Source organism: Plectrocnemia conspersa, unplaced genomic scaffold, assembly GCF_051122295.1.
Source record: "Plectrocnemia conspersa isolate PC_06_02 unplaced genomic scaffold, ASM5112229v1 ptg000001l, whole genome shotgun sequence".
In the NCBI taxonomy this organism is placed as follows: domain Eukaryota; kingdom Metazoa; phylum Arthropoda; class Insecta; order Trichoptera; family Polycentropodidae; genus Plectrocnemia; species Plectrocnemia conspersa.
The window spans coordinates 1138151-1165244 of NW_028277165.1; the positions used below are offsets into that span (position 1 = coordinate 1138151).

A 27094-nucleotide genomic window follows, 5' to 3' on the forward strand; every position below is an offset into this window, starting at 1 on the left:
AAATAAATAGTAAAGGTGAAACCTACGTAAAATCTTACATTTAAATTAAATTATCTAATATTTATGCCAAAAATATTATTATTTTATTATGTAAAAATTATGCTGAATGTTGTAATAGCGTTTAAATGAAAATTGTATTTAGTATAAAATTCTATATGTAAATCGACTGATTTAATATAATATAGTTAGCTTAGTGTGTAAAGTTATTTTAAAAGTATTTTTTGACAAAAAGATTTGTCAGTATTAATCAAAAGTTAACACTTTTATTGCTAAAAAGTGGTTTTATTTTTGAATAAATTATATTATATAGATATTTATAATTAATTAATTAACATATCGAAATATTTTTAATATTATTTCATATGATAACTTTTTTTTATCTCTACCTAATTAGATGTTTGGATAATATATTATTAATTTAAATAATAAAAAAAATATAGTTCAGTTTTTAAAAGAAAATATATTATTATATGTTAGTCATAAATATAATAGATAGAGCCACTATCTTAATGGTTATCTATCTATGTCAATGAATCACTGCGTGAATGTTTATTTATCAATCGCAATATATCGCACGTTTAGCGTAGGTGGAAAGTAACCGACAGTTGGCAAAATTATATAACACATAACTATTTCACATTTCATAGAACAAAGTTAGTCGGGATGTATAAACAAATCATAAATCTGAATAAGCCGCCCTAACGCTCTTAAAATTACCAATGTATAAACCGTTAAAAGTTTGTTTGGTTTACAAATTCGAATGGAATTGAACCTTAGCCAAGTCGAGTCGAATCCCGAAAGTCCCTCTCATTATTTAAGGCTTCATTTGCTGGCCTAATTTTCACGCTGCCGTAATTTAGCCATTTTTCTGCGAGAAATCTTAGAGCGGAAAAGATTATCTTTGATCGATCGACTGTTATATTTTTCTCGCATCTCAAAATTCCAAATGTTAAGATGCTAATTTTTTATTATTATGAAGTTAACCTAAATTATTTTACTTCGTAATTCTCGAGCACGGACGCGTAATTTGAATTATGGACTATGGAGGAAAAAAAGTTCAACTTTTAATTAAATAACGAACTAGCTACTGCTGCGCATAGTAATATGTGGAGATAATTTAATTGTACGTTTTTATTTTTAATCTGTAAAAAATTAAATTGAATGTAATATGTTTACGTATTATTTATTATATTTGCCACAAATAAAATATAACTTTATATAAAATCTAAGTTGCATTATGTTTTAAATTTATTTTTTGCAAATTTCCATAAAATTTATATTTTTATAAAAATATTAATTAATTTTTGTGTACTATGATGCATAGTACATTTCAAAGATCCAGTATTTTATATTATATTTTATAATTACAAATATTTTTAATAAAAAAAAAAAATTCTATAAAATAATTTGAAATTTTTTTTTAAATAGTTTTAAATAAATTCATTCAAAACTATGGTATATTTTTGTATCAGGAATGAAAACCTGTTTCAAACGTCATATTGTTTCAAAATGGCGGCTATTAAAAAAAGTAAAAAATAGTTACTTTAAGAAAGTTAAAATATAAAAAATGTTTTAAAATATATTTATTTACTAAAAAATATTTTTATAAATGGACTGGACTTTCACTGGAATATTTTTTTTTATAATTAATACTATAATTTTTTAATTTGTTACTGGTTATAAAATATTTCTTGATTGTTGATTTTAGTAGTTTTTTTATTATTATTATTTTATTATTAATTTTGATGCATGAATCGAACATCAATTATTATTATATAAGCAACAATCATATAATTAAATAAATAAAATACATATTTACTACAATAAAAATTGTATGTATGAGTAAGCATCCAAACATCTAATTTTCGTTTATTTTTTACGATTATTACACGTAGAAAAGTTGATTTAGTGCTAAGAAAGAATATAATAATTTTCTCTCGCAAAAAATACAAATTCGCAAACGCTTCTTTCCATAGCTGTTTTCAACGTTGAAATATAAGCTTACGAGCCTTAGTTTGGTATCAATCGACGTCATTTTTCACGTTAAATTGTATGAAGTATTTTCTATCCATATTTATTGTCTCGGTGAACGTTTACAGGGTAAATTCTCTCTTTGCTTAGGCGCAAAAGTGCGCGTGAATAAACCCTAGGTTCGATGGAGGTTTTCTCCGCTTTCCTTCTTTCTCGTTTCGCTGTCGGCGATCAAAACTGCGAGTTTATCGCTTTTAATAAAACGTTATATAATTTTATTGTTTGTATATATATATATATATGTGTATATAGGAGAAGGGGTGTCGTTTTGAAACAATGAGCTTCTACACGTCTCGGTCTCACGATAGAAAGTAAAATCGGCGATTACTTCCACGTTAGACGCAACGAGTTTGTGTAATGCGAAACGTTAAGAAACAATCTTATCGCGTCGATTATCAACGACTCTCAAACTTTTATTTTGCATAATTATTAATTTTAGTTTCATCGCAGCGCCCGAGGCGAGAGACGCTGACCTTTTTCCGAGAAAATCGAATCTAATCGTAATTTAAATTAACATTACACTTTGAGAATCTGTGGATTTTGAATATTATAATCCAGGCTCAAACCCTTGTGTGTTTAATAAAATTTTATTGACAAGAAAAGGGTTTTCATTATTGCTATTAGCGCTAATTTTAAGCGTCCAGTGGCATTAGGGCTAATTTAAATTTTGGACTCGGCCGTAATAGTTTGAGTTTTTCACATTTAGTTTAAGTTTGAGAATATTACGCATGTTAAAATATTCCAAATAACACTAATGTAACATAAATATTAAAATTTTATTCAAATGATAATATATAAATATCCGTTCAATACAATTAACAGCAAAACCCTTTCATACGAAAAACCTTCTATATATGGTAGAAAAGTTGATATTTACATTTTCCCCGTTTTCATGTAAATTTAAATCTGACCCATTAATTTCTATCCATAACAAAAATAAACGTTTCATACTGGATTTACCCACTTGTGATGATCAAACAGTTAATACCTACTTGTTATAAAATCCAATTACATAGTTCTAATTTTATTTTATATTATGAAACGTTTTTTCCTTGATTTTTTCTCTCTAATATTTTTAAGAATTATATGTGTATTTATATCATACCTTGCTTTTAATAGTTTAAATCAAAATTATTTATATGCACTTTTTAAAGGAAGGTTAAAAATGTACTGTTTAATAAATAATATACCCCCATATATTGCCAAATATTTTTGACAAAACGTCTTGGCTGCAAGAATTAGTTATTTTTAATAGCCGACATTTTAAAACAATATGGCGGAACAAGTTAACTGAGATATTTACTAGGTCTTTTTAAAAACAATTCATGAAGGCAATACAATAGTTATCGTATCGTAAAAATCGTTTTATCCCACACTAATGACAAAAATTTAAACTTTTTGTGGTTAATATATAAGTATTTTATTGATTCAAAAATAAAAATAGCAATACTTAAACCCTTTAAAATAAATAAGAAAATTTGCAATCTATAAAGCCTATTTTTTCTTGTGAAGCAAAAAAAAAACTCTTAGGCGGTGAGTTCTGGTGTCATGATTTTAGGGCAAAACAATTTTTTTAACATAAGCTATGGAGCTTACAAATATTCATCTAACGTATTGTATTTTCTTAAAAACCGTATATGTATTATTTACAAGAAATAATATATAAAATAATCACATTAAATTTTATTTAAAAAAATAAAACTATAAGTCATTTTGTAGATAAAGGTCTCAAATGCAGATATATGATTTAAGTTAACTACCCAAATGAAACGCGGTTCCCATTTTCATTATATCAAAATATATTGAAAAAATCAGAGAAATCAGAAAAACTTACTATTGGCTATTTAATTTAAATAATTTAAATGAACATATAAATGTAGTACTTAATTTAAAATATGATTGTTTTATTTTATACCTATTTACTTATTATATGATTATTATTTTCATTATATATTCGCATCTATTACGACTGGCAAATAATTCTTATTTAAAATAAAATAATATTTGCTTCAGGTGAATAATAAATTAATTCATGGTCATAACCCATAAAATTTCTTGTTATTGTATATGTATTTATTCAAATGTTATTTATTATTATTATTATTATTAGATACTTTTGAACTTTTTTCGCCAGATTCGATTTCCGCCAGGGCCGCATTAACGAGGCCCGCGCCGTAATTATTTTTCGCGTTTAATTCCTAATTACCCCTCGTTCCGGAAATCGCTTCTGATATCCGATATCGACGCCGACCCCTTCGCCACCTCGGGGGCGGGTTTATCTAAACAAATGACGAACGGGTCGTACCACCGCCAGAGATGGGGGGGAGTAAATAAAATTCGTGGGCAACCCATATTATTCGCTCCGAATTTTATTCAAATCCTTATTCTAATTTATACAACCGATTTTCTGAATAAATTTTTCGGGCTGTGGGTCATCTCGGAATCCCACGGACTTGGCAGCGATTCTTAATTTTTTACATAATTTTTGCGTATGTTAAAATTATGATTTACGAAGGACAAACATTGGTGAAACTATGGAAATGGGAATTAATTTTAGTGGTACAACGTCTCTTTGGTGTACATATATATTATTAAACGAATCTTTTAGAAGCGCTGGCGCATAGTAAAGTGCTCTATCAATTTATATAACACCGCTAACGCGCTTCGCTTTTTTTTTTACATAAATCATTCGCTCGTATGTTCGCATGGACGCATACGGTGGCTTTACGGCCAAAAACGGCGGACGATTGACATTCGGCATGTTTGTTTTAAAATAACGCTTTCCGTTTGTTTATCTTGCGTTTGTAACGTAAATCGAAAGTTCAACAGTCAATGCGTCTCGCTCGTTGGATTATTCGCGAATGTGTACAAATTTGCATAAATTGCATGACGCGGTTGACCTTGACATTTGCACTGTTTACGAGACGCTCGCTGGCGTCTTTTAGCGGCCATTTTATGAACTAATAACATAAAAATTTTATACGGCAAACTTTCTTTGACCAAAAAAATATGTTTTTCGAGCATTACCTCTAAAAATAAAATAAATGGATAAATCGACTGTAAGCACTGCTCTTATAGGTCTTAAAAATGCTTTTATCGGGCATTAGCTCTAAAAATACATATTTATATTTTTATAAATTCGACCTAAGATAAAGTTTTTTCATCATATAAACGAAAAAGCCAAATCATATATAATAAAATTGTTATTAGATTGTGGTTTGCAATTACTTATACAACAATATCATAAGTCTTCCAAACCTTCCAATTTGTTTGAGTTTATACGTATTACATACAAACATTAATACAACGATGCACAAATATTTAAGCTTATATTATTTTAGCATTGATTTTTAATTTTTAAGCACCAAATTATATTTTTAATTAAACTTAAAAATAACTAACTTAATGATGAAAGACAAGATAGGATGAACAATAATCGAACGAAAAATAATAAATATAACTATTTATAAGTAAATTTAAAACTTTGTTACAGTATGTGTAAAACATATACTGGATTTGTAAAAATTAGTACAGTTACATATAAATAAGATAATTTAAACTGCGTGGCAAAAAAATATATGTGGTCTTTGCAAAATTTTAACAGCGGTAAAAATCATGTAATAAATAGCTATAACTAAGTATTTTTTTAGATTTATTTATAAACATAAACTACTTAATCTTAATACAGAGCTTAAAACTTTTTTTTATTCATGTACTTTTAATTAGATTCAATCATAAATTGTTAGTCAACCTATTTTGTCAAAATATATTGATGTACTACATATAAATATATATTGTATATAGCAATTGTATATAAACTCATTAAATTGGTTTACAATAGATCTATATAACATTATAATTTTCTTTCCTTTATAAATAAGATGACAATATTGAATTCGTTTTCAAAGAAAACTTATGCCTAGATATTCTAGGAATCATTAGATGATGAATGTGTTGTCTTAAATCCTAATATATCGTAATTTAACTCCAACCTTCTACTCTATAATCTTATTTTATTAAATGTTTGACAGCAAAGGGTTTGTTAATACATAACATATTGAAATTTGCCACAAATCATACGTCGGTGCTTTTTTGTGCTAGACTTCTATTCAATATCGTGATTACGTGAGAGACGCGTAACCGTCACGCGTCGTTATACGTAACGTTAATCCCGATGACATCACAAACCATTATAACGCTAATTTTCGAACTCTCTCAAAAATATTAATATCATCCTTGATGGAATACGTCAATAATGGCGCCCTACCAACTCGTTATACGAGAGCTCTTGCAGAACCGAAGAGGTGTTAATTCAGAACAATAATATGCTAATGAATACCTTCAGATGCAAAGTATGTTTCAATCAACGCTTTTGAATTGTCAAGAAAAACCACAAGAACAACGTTTTCTCTTTGAGTCGAAGCCTCGACTGCATTCTCCATCAGTCCATTGTCCAAATTGGAGAGATTCGTGGCTTTTGCTCCGTTCACTTCAACCTCACACGACCTTGCAGCCACTCACTAATGCAACCTAAATGCATTCTGTCATTTCTGTGACTCATTGTTCACCGTTGCGTCATACGGCACAATGGACAATGATGGGAGACAACGCATGTGAATACCAAACACCCGCCATACCAAACGTATACACATCTTCATTAATATTAATTATACAATTTAAAAGTAAGATGGGACTATTAAAACAATCTGTTTTCTTAGATTCATTTAATCTCACTGATTCATTAGAAATTAAGTAATTTTAAAATAATACAAATGATAAGAAACAAATCACATAAAATTGGAGAGACGTTATCTCACATGGATCGGACCAGCTCCTTGTATAAACCGCGATAACATTGTCGATGAACATATGTTATGTCCGTGATATGCGATTGTGATTTTCTTTGGAACTTACTTGTGATAACCTAAGTACACATTAATAACACTATGGTATATGTATCTATTATTAAAAAAACCTTTTACAAGACACAATTGTGCGATAGCAAAGCTTGAAATATAACAGTTGATATTCCGGTCGTACAATTTTGTGCAATATATTTACATATAAATACATAATGGATCGTTCGTGCCGTGACTCTGCGTCAAAAACCTCCAAGCTCAAGTTAAGGCAGCACGATAAACCAGTGGTATTAGTCGGTAACTAATACCTTTAAGACCTAGGTTCGAATCCAATATAAACCATAGTATTTTCCAATTTCTATTGTGTCTGGGAGAATTAGTGAGTTTTATATAATTATAATTCTGATTAATCATCACAAAGTAGTTTTATTAGATTTTACTAATCTCACGGATGAATGTAATGATAAATAAATAAAATAAGATCTAGTTTGGTCGTACATATTTTATAATTATAGCTTATAACTAATATAGTATATGTAACTAGACTTAGTTTTTGTTTTTTAAGTAGATTATCTTATTTATCTTATCTATAATATAATTGTCGCGGATAACTTAAAATGAAACATTATATGCTCAATATTCTACTCTGTAAATCGTATAGCTTTGTATGAACGGTGTTGGGTACGCCCGCGTCCCGCAGTTGCATTAGGCTTGGGAGTTTCAGCCCATGGGCAACTGAGATCCAACCCAGCCTGGCGTTCGCTCCGGAGTACTGCGCACTCCGGCGCTAGGCCAGACCTCCTTCCTTGGTCGTCGCGATTGACGACCGTGGACAGGTCTACCGTCGCGAAATGCTGTTGATGGTCTCCGGCATCACTAACCGTTGGAGACGGAGTTGGATAGAGGAAATGGAGGGGAAGGATAATGGAGGGGGGGGGGGGGAGAATGAACGGTGTATATTAATACAGGTAAACAAAGGAAATATATTCAAATAAAAAAATAAAAATTGAATTTGATTCGATTGATTTTCAAACCGCCGGTAATGCGTTCTGTTGTTTCGACCAATCAAAAATAAGCATTCAAATATAAAACAAGATGGCCGACAGTACCGTGACAACAGTTTTAAATAATTATTATTTAATAATAAAATTTTGCTACGTGACAGTAATTTTCATTAATTCGTCATTTGACTGAATATAAATAATCGGATTGCAAATTAACTAGATGTGTTATAACTATGTTAACTTAAATATATACATAATGTGTTGAGGATTAGAAGAATACATTGATTAAACTAGATAAACAATCATAAAACAATCTTCGTAATGAAATCTTCAAATTTTGAATTCACGGCGACGGGCTCCGAGGCCGAAAAGTGAGTTTTTCCTTTTATAATACATAAACATTATCATTGCTTCCGATTTAATGCAGAATACATTGATTTAAATAGATAAACAATCATAAAGCAATCTTCGTATTGAAATATTAAAATTTTGAATTCCCGGTGATGGGCTCCGAGGCCAAAAAGAGTTTTTCCTTTTATAATACATAAAAATTATCATTGCTTCTGATTAAATGCACATATTCGTTAGATTTGACGAATTGAAAATAAACCAGGTACATTTTAAATTTAAGCATTTAATATATCCTTAGTATGTATGAGAATTGAAAGTTAATGTCGATCAAATCGGCGCTATCGCAGTGGGATCAGCCAACGGACAGCTTATAAATGTGTAATTTCTTGAATGTTATCTAATAAACGACTTTTTACAATGATTATAAATATGTGATTGCATACCTGGAATAATTGATAGCCAAAATATCTAAGAGTGGGTTATTTTTAATTCCGATGTGGCAAAATATGTATCCTACGTCGTGGTTTTTAATCAATTTTTCTTCTGTGCAATAATTTCTCTTTTGGAACAGCCAAATTCAGGATATTCAGTTACATCAAACTTATGTAGTATGTTCTTTATAAAAAGATAATACTTGCTGACAGTGACTTCAACTTTTTGTTTATATATACCAATTCTACATTGTAAAATGTAAATTTTTGTTTACACTAATACGAGATTTATCATTATTACTAGCATTGTAATATGTTTAATTAACTTTAGTATGTATACCTTTAATTGCCCAATCACCGCTGTTTTGTCTTTTAATATTAAAACCTGGAAAGTCAATGGTAATTTTGTTAGAATAACCCTGATATATTATTCATATAACCAAACACTTACTGGCAAACTCATAATTTATATTTCCAAATGCTAAATCACTTTGAATCATCTTCAATTGACACTTTGTGAGAAAAACGCTGTGATTATAACATATTTAACTGTTTACTTAATTGCACAGAAATGGGCACAGCTAGTGCTTGCCAGATGACAAGAACTGTCACATGTAAGCAAATTTGAAAGGGAAATCCCCGGTTTTGAGCGCGCTTGAGAACGAACTACGTAATTGATTTTAACGATTTAAATTGTAAAAATCATCAAATTGTAAAAAAAATAGTTTTTAAAATATGTTTAGTTTATACGGGATTTAAAATATAATATAAATTATGTGGATTTATATTAGCTTCTCTATACATAAAAAATATGTACTAAAATTTTGGCGAACGTTAGCAATTTACAGTTATAGTTTTTAGAGAATTTTTAAAATTTCGCTTGAAAAAACATTTTCAACAAAAAGAGGCAAAGTTTCAAAATATGTACTATTAATTACCAACCAACTACTAAACACACAGTGTTGCAAAAATCCCTCTTACTGAGATTTATTCAAAATATTTTTTATTTTATTATGGATTTTAAATATTCTTAATTTATTATAGATTTTAAATATGCTTAGTTTATTATTAATTTTATATAAAGTGAAAACTTTTTGCACTAATCAATTCTTAAAATATATAATGCTGCGCAGAATAAACATTTACTTTAAAAAATATATAAATCAAAATATTTTTAATAAAAATAGACAAAGGTCTCAAAATAATTAATATTTTTAAAGCGCATTTTTGGTCTAAAGTGCTTGATATTTTCAGGTTATTTTTTCTTTCTAATTAGTAAATGTAATTAAAAACTGGCTTTTATATTTACACATAAAACATATAAACAACTTTTTAATTATAAAGTAACTTATGGTGTAACTAAAAAACGTTCTTATTACTAAAATTTAATATATATGTAGCGTTAAAACGGGCCCTCAAACACCTAAAATACGCTAAAACAATATCAATGACCTATAATCGCTCACCAACTATATGTGATCGATTGTGTTGTAGCGTCAGAAAAGTGTAACAAAATATTTTTTCCAAGTATAACGAATTTTAAATTTGTCCCCGAAAAACTTTCATACAAAATGTTTTCATTGTAACGAAGACTGATCTCAGTATAACGAAATATTTTGATCCGAATTTAAGAATGACGTTATAACTTGACACAATATTTCTAAGAATTCAGTTCGTCATTGACTTGGCGTGTGCCAGATGTGTTCAAAAGCGACATTACATGTGTTTCGCTGACCCTCAAACTTTTTTTATAAAACATTTTTTTTACAAATTTTGTTGTGTTTCATACAATATACTTAAACGTGGACAACAAACGATCTGTAAGCCTTATAAGAGGTTATTTTTATGCTGTAGTAATATGGTAATTAATAATAAAATAAAAATATACGATCTTCCTTACATTCAATATAACGAATTTTCAGTATACCGAAATTTATTCATTGGTTCTGTGAGCTTCATTATATTGACATTTCACTGTATAATGTTTCATTTATTATTATTTAGCTAAGTATTAAGCCTATTCATAAATGATATACAATATTTAGATTTATCATTAAATATCTAAGTTTCAAATCTAATGTTAAATAATATAAAATGTTTTCTTCTGGAAATATTAAGTCAATTTGTAAACCTATTTTCAAATGAATTGAAAATGTTAAGTAGTTTTTTATAGATTGAACCATTTTTACTATCATTGAAAATCCTAAATAATAATGTCCAATTTGAACCATTAAATTTTAAAATATATTTTTAAAAATCAGAACGAAGCAAAAATAATGTTTAAAGCCCAAAAACTTGAGGATCCGGTATTCGCACACTCACTAGTTAGTATATATATAATTGTCATAATAAATATGACAGCTATTAAAAAAACGTAGCTCAGGAGGTCAAAAATGTTCTATAATAGAAAATGAAATTATTTTTTTATAAAACTTTTTCTAAAAGTATCCTGTGATAATCTCAGCTAAGTGCTTGATATATTCATATTGCTTCAAAATAACAGTAATTCAAACAACTAAAAAAAATCAAAACTCCGGCAAAAAATTCTAGCGAGAAAATAATGAGATAAAAACTGTTCCATTATAGAAAATAAAATAAAAAAGTTATTTTTTAAATAAAAGGACATATTTTAAATAACTTATATTATTAATAAATGCTCAATAAATCTAAATTTGAGCTTAAAATAAAAAAAAATTACAGTCTTTTATGTTTCTAAATACAAATGTCACTTTTAAAAGTAGCCCAAAACTAAACTTTTTCATCAGAAAATCTTCGAAATAAACTTTATCATATTTGCGAGGCGTTCTAAGAATCAATCACGGCAAAGTGGATCTTGGTAAAATCTTATTTGGAGTGATTGAGGGTGTGGGTGAAAGACTCGATGGGGTCAGTTGAATGACCCTTGACCCCGTCCCGTCTGTTATTTATCATCATAATTCAAATTGAAGTTAATCGATTGTTGACTTTATCCGAAGCGACCGGGTTGAGGGACAAGTAATTGCTTGGGGGAACACACTTGCAGTAAATACAACTGACAAACAGGAATCAAACGTGCAAGTGTTGCCAGGTGTTAATTTTAAACGCAGTGACTCCCACGAGCATTAGCATAACATAGAAACAATGAATACTAATAGCTTTTCCCCCTTCGATATTAAAAAAGTATGTGTTATTTATTCATAACTATAATATATGTTTTATGTGAATAGTAAATGCGTATCAATACGAACTTACAATTTTAGTTGAATATATTTATTTTAAATTGTGTATTAACATTTTTTATTTTATTTTTTCAGGTAATTATAAATTCTCGCTGCATCGCACACTCCTCGCGACGTTGTATGTGGGAGTGGGGGGAGGTGGTTGGTGAGTGTTTAATATTCACATTATGCTTTCGGGCGAAATTTATTAAAATCCTGTTCATAGAATCTCAATATTCTGCGCCCCCTTCAGCAAATTATTCATTGTGACGATACACCCGCGGCTTTCATTAAATTTAAGCGATAAACATGACAAAGAAATCTGTTATTTTTAGAAATAATTGTGTTAAAGTAAAAAAATAAGACGTGCAAACTTCATGACGCCAGAGCTCACCGTACGATAGTTTAATAAAAAGCCTAATACTTATTTTAAATTAAATATTTTTTAAATCACCAAAATTATATAGATTAGCACCCTTAAATTAAAAACATTTTCTTTTCTGAATTAATGTTTAATAAGCGTTAATTAAATATTTTCATGCTTTACAATAAATAATTGCGTTTTAGTAAAGAATAATCTTTGATAATTTCATGACGCCAGAGCTCACTGTACGAGAGCTTAAGATGCTTTATAGATAAAAATTATGTTTGACTATGATATATAGGATGCAATAAATTCACATACAATTACATATATATTAACTAGAATCAAAAACTAAATATATTATGTTCATTGTCTATCATAATAAATTAAACATTTTTTTTCATTTAGAATAAAATGGCTCGGATAATTTTATCTTTGTGGTAAACATAATATTATGCATTCCAATTCATTATTAAAAAGATAATGGTTTCCAAGCACGTTTATGCTTAGAGTGCGTTAATGCTTTCTAAAAAACATTAAGGTATCAATTCGTCCCATAACAGTATAAGTAGTTTGAAGTGAATGATCCACCTGAATTGTTAATATTATAGTAAGTAGTATAACGAACGTCTGGCAACCCTATCTCTGAAAGTCAGTCAATCGTGACCTTTCAGAACTCACTAACATAGCCATAACCCTTTACGGCAAAATTGTGTCATGTTATCGCAAAAAAAGGCGTACGCCTAGATGGGGACAATTTCAATTTTGTCAGGTAACCGGCGTTCGCTTTTACGTTCACCAGGGCCGGATTGGGATACAGTGTGTGTGCTTCGATATGCATTGGCTCTGATTTAAAAAAATATCGACCCACCCCGGGTGGCGATAAATTACAATTTGGGATTCTTTCTGCGTGTTTTATGGCAGGGGTTGCCAACTTTTCACGAAGGGTTCGAGGGGTCCCGCCGCCGATTTGTGTCAATTATTAAATGCGACCTTTATTGAAATTCTTGGAATTCCCTCGGCGCGTTCTCTGCTGAAATTTTCACGCGCAAGCAATTAATATTTTTTTGAATAATATTGAGACTTTATGAAAAGATAAATGTTGATTTAGGTATAGGGCTAGAAGGACCAATGTTTGAATATAAACCAATAAAGTTGTTCTTTTACAAAGATCTAATGAATATTTAGAATTATTATGCTTTGCAAATTAGCAAAAACACTTTTACATAACATCGTAGAATAGTTTTTAGCTGCGTGGCCTTAACTTAGAAATGTTTAAATTATTAGCCAGCTAGATAAGATTATTGTGCTATGAGCTCTTGTTTATCACCTTTTTAATTCTAATTACACTTCAATTAAATTTGTTATACTGTCTCCTTAATGTATGTAAAATTTGTTCTAGGATTTGGGCGACTATATTTTCCTCAGTATTTTAGAGTACGACTAAGCAAAATCAAAAGTATCAAAAGGTACATACATATGTACAATAAATTGTATATATTGATATCGTGCAGCTATAGAGTGGTTTCACATAATTTAAGCACATTAATAAATAGTTTTAAACATAAGGGCGCCGCGAACCTGAAAGTTAAAGTACCTCCGACTAAATTATAATATCTATGCAAAGTTTCAGCTTTATGCTTTATTAGAAAGTTATGACACACACTACACAGGTTTTATTAATATGAATTATTATTATCTTTTGTACAACTTTATAAGGATCTTTCTAAATAATTCGGTGATTTTACATGAAAATATACAATAGAGTAGTTGTAATTGCAAACTTATTCTCAAGTGAAACACGTGTTTAAATCCTTTATAAGTAAGTTGTATAATAATATGTGGGTCATCAATGTGTATAAATTTGATATTATTAAGCTTTCAATGTATAGGGCGCAATATGAATATTTAAATTATGTAAATGTCCGATTCAAGGATCCTATATATTTATGTATATTATGTAATCTATATAAACGTAGACATAACTTATGTAAAACATCAGTAGTTTGTTTTACGTATAAATTTACAACTAATTTAATAGTTTAGGTTGATAATTATAATTTACAGTCAGTATTCAACTTTTTCAAAGACAATAGCTTGAAAAATAATTGAATTCTTTATTCTATCTGAGCGTAAACAATGTTGATCTTTTAGACGTTTCGCTCAGTGGCGTAGAGCAAATTCATTTTTTATGACACGATTATGATCCGAAAGAAAAACGCTTCTTGAAAAAAGTTTAAGTGGCTAAAAGGACAAAAGGAGGGAAAAGGAAAAAAATAACACTTTAGAATTTTCTATGTCGGTCGGTCAAGTTTCTTTGTCAACGGAATCGAGCCATTTATATTTTATATGTGTATTTATAAACCTCCTCTAGACCTCCTTTGGATACGATTGGGTATGTCGCTTGACATAAAACTTGTCTAATAATAAGCTAATGATTTTTATTTTTATTTATAATACGCTGTCATTGATGACAGTATTATAAATAAATATTTTTTCTTTCAAATATGCACTTTAACATTTTTAGGTACAAGTTTTTATTATTTAAATTAACAGTTTTGTTATTAAACGTGCAATTTTTACAATAATGAAAATATATATAAAAAACGCGTTTGTTCTAGTTGTAATATTGCATCACATAGTCTTCTAGTCGTCTCAAAAATCAGGTTGAACTCTAGGGAGTTTAATTGTCAATGGTTAAAGTGAAATGTTTCGGTCGATTCGGCGTAGCTCCTCCATTTAGTGCGAGTTCAGCTACACCTGTTAATTACAAGTCAAAAGTGAAGGGGTGGTTCTAGAATCTAGATAATATTCTCAAGATTCTCATAGCTTTTGTTTTGAATTTATTTTGATGCGTTTAAAAGTACGTCAGAAAATAAATAATTGCAACTATAGACTACATTTATCTAGCTTAAAAATGTCGATTTCTTGTTTATTTCAAGTCGGAAGCGAAGTGCAAGTTATGTGTCAAAGAAGTGATTTTGTAAGGCTATTTATTTTGTCTTTTCTTCCAGTATGAATTAGGAAAAGTTTATATTTACTTTAAGTTGATAATTATCTTACCAATAGCGATGACTTAGAACGGAATTAAATTATTTATTATCGTCTAATAAATATATTGTTAGAATGCATCTGTGTATCGGTAATTCAATTTACAACGACGATATTCTATGGATTCTGAATCCTTTGTAATTGGCACCGTCATTCTCGATTTTGTTTACGTTTATTTTTGAAAGTGCTTTAAAACTTTTAATGGATACCGTTTAGATTAACATTGTTTTTAAATAGCCTAAAGAACACGAACAAATTAAATAGTTTTAATCTTTAACCACTATTATCCTGACAAAATATTCGTAATTTACACTATTTAACAAATTTAATACCACGTCTTTTTCTTTGATTTAGATATGGGCGATTCAATTATTATTAAATTAGATAAAACTGTTTTATAGGTTTTTCGTGAAAAAAATGTAATCTTACATAATTTTTTTTATTAAAATCTTAATATTAATTAATTACGTGTATAAATGCAACTGTTAATTATTAACATTTATAAGGCTATACAATTTTGAACCATTCTCATTGACATTTTAAAAAATTAAAAATCGACCTCAAATAATTAGTTTTAACCAAATTAGAGTTGTTTAAGATGAACCTATATACTGATGTATTTCAGGTATAAGTTCCTTCAGCACTTTTTTTACATGTTATACAGGAAATAAAAGGAGTGGAACATTGCCTTCAAAAGCATCCACTTTCTAGATAGACAGATCTTGTAGTTTTTTTGTTAAAATTTGTTGGCAAATTATTGTTGACCTTTTAGCTTTATGAACGTTTAAAAAATGTTAGACATGAGAGGAAATTTAAAATGAATATAAATTAGTAGTAGTAAATTTAGGTATTCGATCTGAAGATCAGATTTAATACCTAAGGAAATAGCAAAGAAATAACAGCACCATTGAATTATCGGTAATTTGACAACCAGATTTATTGCAGCAAAATAAATTAATAATATATTCAGTTTCATGTGCTTATTCCTAAAAAACTATATAAAAAACAGTCCCGAATCTATCCCAAAAATATTTTTTAAAATATGTCATTTCAGTAAAATCATATCGGAATACATTTTCACTAGTAAATATATATTTTTTACTAGTGAAAATATAAATTATCATTAGTTTCAACTTTTCTATTTGTAGTAATATATATATATATATATATATATTAACATACACATCATTATTTATTTTCATCCACTGTATAAATGTTACAGTGAATGTGTATTTTTTGGTGAAGTTGTATTTCCAATAGTAAAGTTCAAATACATTTTCACCAGTAGATATATATTTCTACCAGCAAAAATAGAATTTAACTTATAGGCGCTAATATGCTGCTCTAAAATGTCAATAAAACTCAATTTGACAGTTGCGAAACGTCCATTTTATTTTCAAACCCAAATCTGACCTAATGAAAGTTCTAAATTGCATTATTAGCACTTTTTTGTAAATGGGAAAATGATATCATCGATTTAAGACAATATTTAAATTCACTTATACATTATCTAGATATGATATATTTATTTTCATTAAAGCTTTTGTTGTTTCAGCAAATATATGTTGTTTTTTTTTTATTTGAGACCTTTCACGTATGTTTAAGTGTCATTAAAATCTGAATGAATGAGTAGGTTAATATGTCTACTACTAGATAAGTACGTAGCAGAGAGACTAACAAAAAATATTACTCAAAAAATGTCTCTAAATGTGTATAATTTCCAACTGTTTGTCGAGACGAATGCAGATGTGGAACGCTGTGCGCGGTTTTACAGTTAGCCAGTTCCGAGTAATTACGTCAGGGGCGGCCAACTATGGAACCGTTTGCAAATCGTGACGTTGAATGCTTCGCGGTGTGGCCCGACCGTTCCGGGCGACCCGCTTGGTTTTCGTTTTCTCGTCCGAGTTAACTGAACCGTGAAAGAGAGTTTACAGTGTTGATGGTTCAATTCAAAATTAGAACATAATATTTCTCTTTCTCTACCGAGAAAGCAGATTTGCCGTTAATCCGTGAAACTATTCGGATAGATCAGAGGTCTTGAACTTTAAAAGATATTTCAATCGACATCTTGATGAAAATAGTCTGAAAGTCATTTGATATATATGTTGGGTAGTTTTTATTTATTTCTAAGGACGCTTTAAAATTTTGCTTATGATTGAATTTTTCACCAGAAGGTCGATTCTGCCCTCATTTTATGCCTCGAACAGGAAGCGCGCTCCAGAGACCCTGGCTGGAGACTCGCTCCAACGAACTCGACCTGACAAACTAACGCATCACGAAAACGCAACTGCTTCAGATTCGAAGTGCCGCTTCTGCCATTCAACAATTGCTACTATGAATCAGTGGTTTACAACCATTTTAATAATAATATGATCTAATTTTAAAGATGTTAGGAACGTAATGTAGTTAAATTAAATATTATTTTTATGAAATAGTATACAACCATCCCCTGATTTACATTTTAAATTTATTCATCCTCATTTTCGCTGCTGCATTTTCTTCATAACTGGTTCGAAATCATCATTATGATGTTGATATTGCTTTGAAAGGATACAGACATAATTTATTAAGGATGAAGTGTGAAGCTAATAATAATATTACATTAGCATAGGAAAATAATTATTAGTGTACCCAAAGGATACAAATTTCATAAACCCAAATATATATCCTTATTATTTTTTTTTGCATAATAAGGATAGATAATATATAGTAAATAGCTACTTGCTAACAACGTATGTAATAATCAATGATGGTATTTACTATAAATATATTTGATATTGTTGCCAATTTTTAGTTTTAAACATGATTCTTAGAAGTGCATTATTTTCTCATTTTGCGAATCACATTACTCAACCCATCAAAAATCTTTGGCAACCCATAAGTTTTGCAGGCGGTGCTATATGTTATAGCTGTCAACTCCAAAATGGTTAAACGATCCAAAAGCAACAGGTCCGGAAACTTTAAACAGAGGTCTGAACTTGCGAACAACGGGACTCGGACGTTGCGGATCGAACAAAGACGACTTTGAACAATGCCAGATTTGCGTACGAGACCTCGGGCGCAATTTTCCCATTTCCAATCTAGCGAACCGTCACTTTTGAATGCGTCTTTGGACATTAAAGTCGTCAATGGAAATAATATATTATTAAATGTACAATATGATATTAAAACAAGTAATTTGAACCAATATCTAATATAAACATAATAGAAAATTCTGAGCTGCAATAAAAAATACTGATCATTGCAGTAGATTTCATATACATATTACTAAAAAAACACAATTGTATTTTTCAGCTATCCTTTAATTGTAGTATTCCTACTTATAAATTTCATTATTTAAATGTAGACTACATAAAAAGTGCCACATCAAATCTTTACAAATTTAGAGAAACATGGAAAAATTCAGACAAGCGAAAATTTATTTATGAATTCGCACTGCGGGAAATATTACTATTTTAATATTTTACCATTTTCTGTGTCCCTCAAAACTTGTGTGGTAAGGGCTTCAAAATAATTTAATTTAAAATCGGGACACCTGTTTAATAAAATTTCCTCGAAGCAAAATCTCGTTGACTGCATTAGTCACAGATTTAATTTCGTTAATTTGTCCCCAAACGGACCGACTCGAGTAAAGTCACCCCTCCGAAGCGGAGACCATTAACGAAAACGTCCCTCTTCTAGTCGACGATGCATTTAAATTATGAAACTCGTTAAAAATTTACAAGTCCAACAAACAACCCTTTCGAGGGAAGGGAGAGAGAAAGAGTAATTTAAGCGTTATCGCAAACGCCCCGTTTTCCGAATCGGGAAAATATAATTCCGAGAAGGGTAACGACGCCAATTGCGGCCGTGAGATTTTTACCGATACACGGAATGGGGACTTAGTGACCTTTTCTAAGGTCTGCTGAAGCCTTATTTGCTCGGTTTTATGCTACGGACCCTCGTGGTTAATAGTACACGCATTGGAGCCGATCGTGTTTCGAAAGTCAACCGAAAGTGCAGAAATTGCCCCGATATTAAACCGTTAAAAGCATCGGGTTTTACATTATCTCCGGTGTTTGGATTCGTGGGTCAAAAATAGTATTTTCAATTACTATATTTAGAAATACAGAAACGAGGACTGTGATCGTTTCATCATGTATATTAGGTTATTTTTTACTGACGAAAATATTTTTTTTTTGATTTACTTAAAATTAAAAAAATGCCTTATACACATAATATACCAAACATTAGTTCAAGTGTTTTTAATATATATTTACAGTGATTTATTTTTAAAACTAGAGTGAATTTTTTGAGTATTTTTTAAACTACTTATTAAACGCCGGCTACTTATTATTATTTTTTAAATAAATTATGTTTTTAAAACAAGTTAACGAATTATTTATATTTTTTTAATTAATAAAGATTATTATACTTGCTTAATTTATCAGTAAACGAAGGATTTTATATTTATTTTTAGAAAGAGGCACTGACGCGTGAACAGAAATAACAGATGACTCACTAAAAAGTCGCTGGCGTTTAAAGGGTTAAGATCTATATTAGCAATATGTACTGTAAATAGGTATTAGTATTTTATTTTAAATTTTTTAATAGCTTTATATATTTTAAAGTATTTTTACTTTTCGTTATGTTTAATATTCTTTAAAAAAAATATTTATATCTTTGGGTATAATTATTGTTTTATATAATACATCTGACATGTATGTACTTACTGATGTTAAATTATTAAAAAGTCATAATATTCTATCAAGCTTTTATTTCCCTTGCTTGTTTTATGGGTTGTATTTATAAATACATTTAAATATATAATTAAATTTAATATACAGTTTATATAATCGCAGCAAATCTAATATTGTATAACAGTGTTTAATTTATCCTTCTTCTGGTGTCACGTCCTATTCTAGACGTTGTTGTTCTCGGGAGATTATTATAGTGGTTTCCCTGCCTTCTGTACCGCAATTCTATATCCATACTGTTGATATAACTTTGCCTGTAAATGTCTGTTTCCAATCCTTATCGACGTCGATCATCTTCACCATTGGTGCTGCTATCCCTGTTAGGGATTTGCTCTCGCAATTACCTTCTCCTATACAAGTTACGTTATGAGACTTATTTCCATTGAGTTATATTCTCTATGATAAGTTATCTGATAATACTTAAAAGGCCTATCTCCCCAGATTTAATTTCAGAGTTGTCTTCTCATATAAAAGTGGTGTGCCAACACTGACAGAGTCCTTTCCATCCGAAAAGGAATGACGACTCCCTGTGCTTATTTTAGAGTGGCGGCACTTATTTGCCGCTGTTCCGAAATCGTCATATCTATGTGACATTTTATAAGAAAGGCCTTGCTTCGAACTTACCCGTCACCACTTTGGTCTTGGAGCTTCTTCGCCGCGGTTACCGCGTCGCCACGATAGCTGACTCCCAAAAGTTTTTCCCATTTGCAACCTGGGGACCCGCGTGGTCGTATAGAGCTTAATCTGTTTTAACAGCAATAAAAAATAACCAACAAATTCTTTTTACATTTATAAACCTTTTTTTATATTTTATAGTTATTAATTATAAAAATACGACAGGAAAACTTTCATTTTTTATGTCGTATTTTGCCTTTTGTATCGCAAAATATATTTGTTTTTAAAGATTGCTATTTTTTCGCTTTTTTTTAATAATTTTGGAATCTTTACTAATTTTTATTTTTTGTTGCATGCTGAACTAGTTAAAAATGTAATAGCTACATAAATATTTTTGTGTCTAAAAATAGTTAAATTTCCTTTTTTTCTTTTAAATTAATAAAAAATATAATTTATATCATAATTCAAAGTATTAATAATATTTCAAAAAGTAAAGGAAGGGAAATAAATTTTGCTGCAGTTTTTAATATAAATTTCCCTTATTAAAATAATGAAACATTGAAAAAATAATATAAATTCAAAATCAATGTTTAATTCCAAATATAATTGACGCAATCTTATCTTTGTGGCAAAAATATTAATATACGGTAATATTTATAGCCTTTTAACATTATTAAATTACTAAAATAAAAAAATAATAATTTTGTAAAACATATATTTTATAGCAGTTTTTTTGTCAAAAAAAATTATTTATTTATTTATATATAATATATAATTTAACAATGAAAAGTATGCAATGTAAAATAATATTATAGTAAAATTCGATTAACAATTATTATGAACATTTCATCATAGCATAGTCAAATCAATGATTTTAGTCGTAATTTTCAATCACAAAATTTACAGCATCTTAAAAATGAAGCATTATGAAAAAACTAATAAATCGTATAAACTTTTATTCTTTGAGACAAAATTTTAATTATAAAGCTTTATTTATCGACCCTTTACATTACTATTGTATTATAACAAAATAATATTTTTTTGGAAATATATATTTTGTAGCGATTTTTGCCAAAAAATTTCATCAACACCATTATTTTAATTTTTCAATTAAAATAAATATTATCTCGTATTAGTTAAATATTTTCTTATAATGGAATAATTTAATATAATTTAATTGAGAATGACTTATTATTTTATCAGTATAAAGGCAATTTTTTAAATTTTCCCTAATTCATAAAAAAATAAAGCAGTATAATTTAACTTACGTTTTATTTTATCTTATCTTTGTAGTAAAAATCTTATTGTTAAATAATATTTATAAACTCGATACACCATTATAATAGCATAAACATATATTTTGTAGCAAACTCTCTGTCAAAAAGTGATTTTATATAACTATTTTTTTTTAAATGAACATCAATTTTTGGAGTAATAAAATCTATATTATGTATAATAGTAAATAAAATTTTAATAAAGCACAAGCAAATCATTGAATTTAAACGTAAAAACCGAGTCTAATAAAAAAAATAGTAGAAATAAAAATACAGAATAAAATCTTTTCGAGTAGAATTTTAAAAATGTAAAAATTTATAATATTTATTATAAATTAATTCACATTCTAAATATTTATGTAATATTTGTTTTACTCCTGAAGCTAATATTTATAATTAAATACATAATTGGTTCTGTTCATTTAAAATAGTGGATTTAATTAATTTTCGGCAAAAAACTAACCTTCGATAAACGAAAGAAGTACAAATATAGATAAATTGGTTAAACTGTTTAAAATGAAATAATTAAAAAAATATATAGAATATTGTAAATTAATTTTTGTTGATGTTATTTTAATGAATTTTCTTTTTACTTTTATTTAATATTTATTATAAAAAATCATATTGTATTTTGAATGTTTAAAGTATATTATATTCGTACCTATTTATAACCAGAAATGTTTCAACGTTCCTTAATAATTATTTTCTTTTCATGGATTCCCATGAAAGTGTGTAATTAACAAAGTTTAAAGGTAGAAATATTATTCTTAGTCGTCGTTGTTAAAAATTAACGACGCAATTTCTCTCCGTTGATTTTGCGCGAAATGACAAACACCGTATACCTATGTATACGTAATTCGTCGGTGATGTTCAAGTATATAGTAATCTTGCGTTTATATTGTGTAATAATAATAAATTTTCACTGTAAAATACAAATTGTATACGTTCTGCGTACATTGTAACAATGAATACATAAAATGTGTAATAAGCGCGTAAAGAGATTTATGAATGTTTCGCATTAGTTTAACATAAATTACGCGAACTATCAGCGCATAAATTTATTATATAATAATACGTCTTATATATTTTTGTAAAATACGACCCTTCTCTCCGTCAAATTAATAGTTAAAACTAGATACAGCGACGTCAAAGCGGGATCATCCGGGATTTGAACTCGGTCTGTCGAATGGCTAAACTTTATGGCACTACACGTAATATGAATCTGACCCCATCGTCTGGGGGGCATATTTTAAAGTCAAATTCTTACATAGAACAATTTTATAGTACAAAGCGCACAAAAAGTACTATATTAAAACAAAACCCGCAGGCTAGTCGTAATTTTTCATAGCGCAGGAAAGAAACTTCTTTTATACTTTTACTGCTGTACTTTGAGCGTTCGTGATGAGTTTTATAAAAAGATAGACAACACAAAGTATATATATTTAAATTTAATTAATTAATTAATAAGCACCAATAAGCTCATTATCTAATATAATGCCAGTAACAAATGTTATTGCGTTATTAAAAAAGACCGGCTGATGCCAGAGACGTTCCGCTAATTGCTTAATAAAATTATTACTGCGTTACTTTCAGTACAATTTGAATGGTGTAGTAAAAAGTTTTAAAAATGACACCTTCTAGTGGTCCACTTAACACTTATAAAGTATCGAAATTACCGTTACAGTATTAATTTTTGTAGTATACTTTCTTAAATATGAACTGTATATTATTTCACTGTACGTTTTAACCACTGCTGGTATTTTTACTAAATAATTTTTATTAAATATTTATAATTAGAATTGATTAATTTGCACTCATACTTTGGGACTAAAGATTAAAATCGAAAGCCAATGTGTATATTACATATTTGTTTTCTAAATTTGGAATTCTTCGTAGCGTTTTACTGACGTTTGTGGTTTTTATTTTAATAAACTAATAATAATAAACGTTTTAGAAGCATTTAATTTATATCGCAAAGCTATCCTTATGACTTCCACGGGTTATTTGCCGTTAAATTACTTTTTATTTATACGTATGTACATGTATCTACTATCGTGCAAATATTTGCTCTGATACAGACACATCGTAAATTAAAATGAATAAAGGCAGATCAGTCGTTTTTAATAATATTTTAACAATATTACCAGAATATCCTGTCAGCGATATTCAATCCTTCATCCTTTTATTCTTCGGTAAAATTGGCGCTTGCCCTCAGATATTGAAAACAGCATCTCATAATAAAAACACGCACCAATTCTTCCGATGGGAGTATGCTGATACGTATGTAGTACACAATACGCAGACTCTCGGGCAATATATCTCGTCGAGTATGAAAATATTTTCTGGATCTCGAATTACTCCGAACCGTGTGTTCTCGCCTCCGCGGAATTTCCATACACATACAGGATACAGGTTAACCCAAAAACAAATGTGACAGGAAAAATAAAAACGTTATCAGAAAATTCAATTCAATTACTTTCCATAATTGTAAAGTTTTATTATCAAAACATTCGCACAATGGGCGCAACAGCCGTTTAAAAAATAAACATAAAACAAAAAACCTCGTGAAGCATTAATTCTACAGAATAATTTATTCATTTCTTTTCCAGTGACTTTTTCTTTCCAATCTCAAAATCTGTAGTGATTTAAATTATTTTTATGCTATAATTCCGTACACTTTGAAATTTTTAAATATTTTTGATATTATTGAATGATTAGTATATTCAAAATAAAATAAACATTGATAAAAAAATACTTTTACTTTTAAGATGAGCTGTGTAACAGTTAAAATATACTAAATTGCAACAACACTAGATTTAAAATCTACATCAGATAAAGTCACAGTTATTAACGTTTAAAACTAAGAATTTTTATTACCCAGATAAGCTTAAGCAATGTCTTAGGAATTTTTATTATATTAAAAGTTGTATTTATCAAACCAAATGCAATAATATTTTTGCTACAAAGATAAAATAAATATTTTCATATGCCTAATTTTAAGTATGTTTTATAAATTTAGTTGATTTAATGAATGCAAACTTCGTTTTTATTAGTTTTTAATTTTATAATAAAATATGTTTAATGTATATTTATAATTAGGTACGTACTTTTTAAATATTTTATTCAATTTTTTAGTATTTTTAGTTTCATTTTTCTCGAGTATAATGTTTAATTTTCAAAAATATGCTTATTACATTGTACAATACGATTTTTGCTACAAAGATAAGATAGTTACAGTTATTCCAAAAAATAATATTTATTCAGTTATTTTTTTAAGTTGACTGTTGTTTTAAATTTCCTTGATTTTTATTGTAAAAATTATTTTACTTTAAAAAAATATTTATAATACTCGGTTAGCTTTTAATGTTTGGTACATTTTTAATTCATTGAAAGGTTAGTTTTAAGCTTCACACTATATTTATAATTTTTCTTAAATATTAAAATATTTGTGGTATTTTTAATGTATTTAAATATATATTTTTTTCTGTTTACAAATTAAAGCTTCTAAAACTAATATGATTTTTTAAAAGTATAATTGCACATTAATGTCATTTTTTTAAGCTACAAAAAAATAAAAATATTTTTTTTTTCGTATTTTAACCTTTTTTATTGATAATGTATAGAAAATATATTTTTTGACTTTTTATTTTTTGCTCAATTAAATTTTTACTTTTGGGCGTACATATATCTAAAATATTTAGGATATTATTTTTTTAGTTTTTTTTTAATTTATTATTGAAATATTTTGTTTATTATGTTTATTTAGTATATTGTTATTATTACATACAGATTTTTGCCCCAAAGATAAAAAATATTTAGTATGTAAAATCTTACGGTATTTTTTCTAAAAGGTCTGTTTTTAGATATAAATAGTTATTTTATACCATAATTTTTTTTTAAAATTTTGAAATTCAAATACATTTTATTTGCATTTTATAGTGTTAAGTATGAGTTAACCTTATTTAAAGTAAAAATATGAGTCTTAAATTTTTTTTATTTGATATTTAATGATTTTTCTTAATAAGTGGTTGTTTTCTTTCGTAGTAAATTTTTGTCGACTTATTTCATTTTTTTTGCAAAAATCGTTTTTACAGCATTGCTTAGATTTTATTTTAAACACATTATTGTAATGTGTACTGAATTTTTAACACTGAGTTTTCGGCTCAACAGTTTATAATTATTTTGTTGCAAAATAATTTTTGAAGACTCTTAATACATAAACCGTTTATAAAGTGTTATTATTTAATAACATCTTTGAAACACATTTTTAATTAAACTGAAATGTGTAGTACATTTTTAATCATTCAAATCTAAATTTTGGGCTCTATATTGTTATTATAATTTTAATTGGAAAAATATTATTTTGTTAATAAGAATTTCAATATTTTTTGGTGCTTTAAGTTTTTTAATTTTTTTAAATTGTGATTATTCCACTTTACAATGAGATTTTTGTAGCTTTAAAGAAAATATTTATGTTATATAATGATAATATTCTTAGTGATTTTTCCCAAGACTGTTTTTGTTGCTTTACGATTTTGGCAATTTTTTTTGTCTTTTTATAAAAAATGTTTTTAACGGTTATGTTAAAAAAATGCCGAAAAATAAAAAAATATGACGTTTATTTACTTATTTAAGACTTAAGATTTTTTATTAGTAGAAAAATATTTTTTATTTTATAATTTTCGTCGATTTTCTTGATGCAAATATCTTTTTTACTAATATTTATCAAACATTTGTATTTTGTGTAGTTTTCAGCTTTACATTTTAATAGAAAAAAAATTGACAAAATTATGAATTTGCCTCACTAGTCATTATAGTGTTATTTTCCTTAGGTTAAAATTTATTATTATTTTTCATCCCATCCGTATTTTATTGCCAAGGGACCGATTTGGCTTTAATAAAGACAACCTAATTCAACTTCTCACAATAATATCTTCTAATAATTTAATATTGTGAAATTCAAATAAAAGGAAGCATATGGAGAGGTCGGTGCGAGCGAGTGAGATGTGTCTTTCAAGCACAAATGTCTAGTGTTGTCCGCGGACCGCGTTGGCTCTAGTGTGGCCAACGTAAATCAATTTTCACATTACTTGCCTTATAGAAATTAAATTAAAAAGAGAGCTATGTATATTTGCAATCACTTGGAGCTCTTGTTATTATTACTCAAATACAGAATTAAGT

General features: G+C 28.1%; 1 protein-coding gene and 1 long non-coding RNA gene across 5 annotated transcripts in view; both read left to right on the plus strand.

Annotated features, from left to right (window-relative positions):
* Positions 1-27094, plus strand: part of LOC148238309 (fasciclin-3-like) — a 256136-nt gene that overhangs the window by 55294 nt on the left and 173748 nt on the right. The gene's annotated exons all lie outside the window — the stretch shown is intronic.
* The window catches only part of LOC148238310 (uncharacterized), a 144257-nt gene continuing 125306 nt past the window's right edge, over positions 8144-27094 (plus strand). Inside the window, exons 1-2 of the long non-coding RNA XR_015808939.1 lie at positions 8144-8265; positions 11970-12039. This is a non-coding gene — a long non-coding RNA (uncharacterized LOC148238310). The remainder of the gene's footprint in view (positions 8266-11969; positions 12040-27094) is intronic.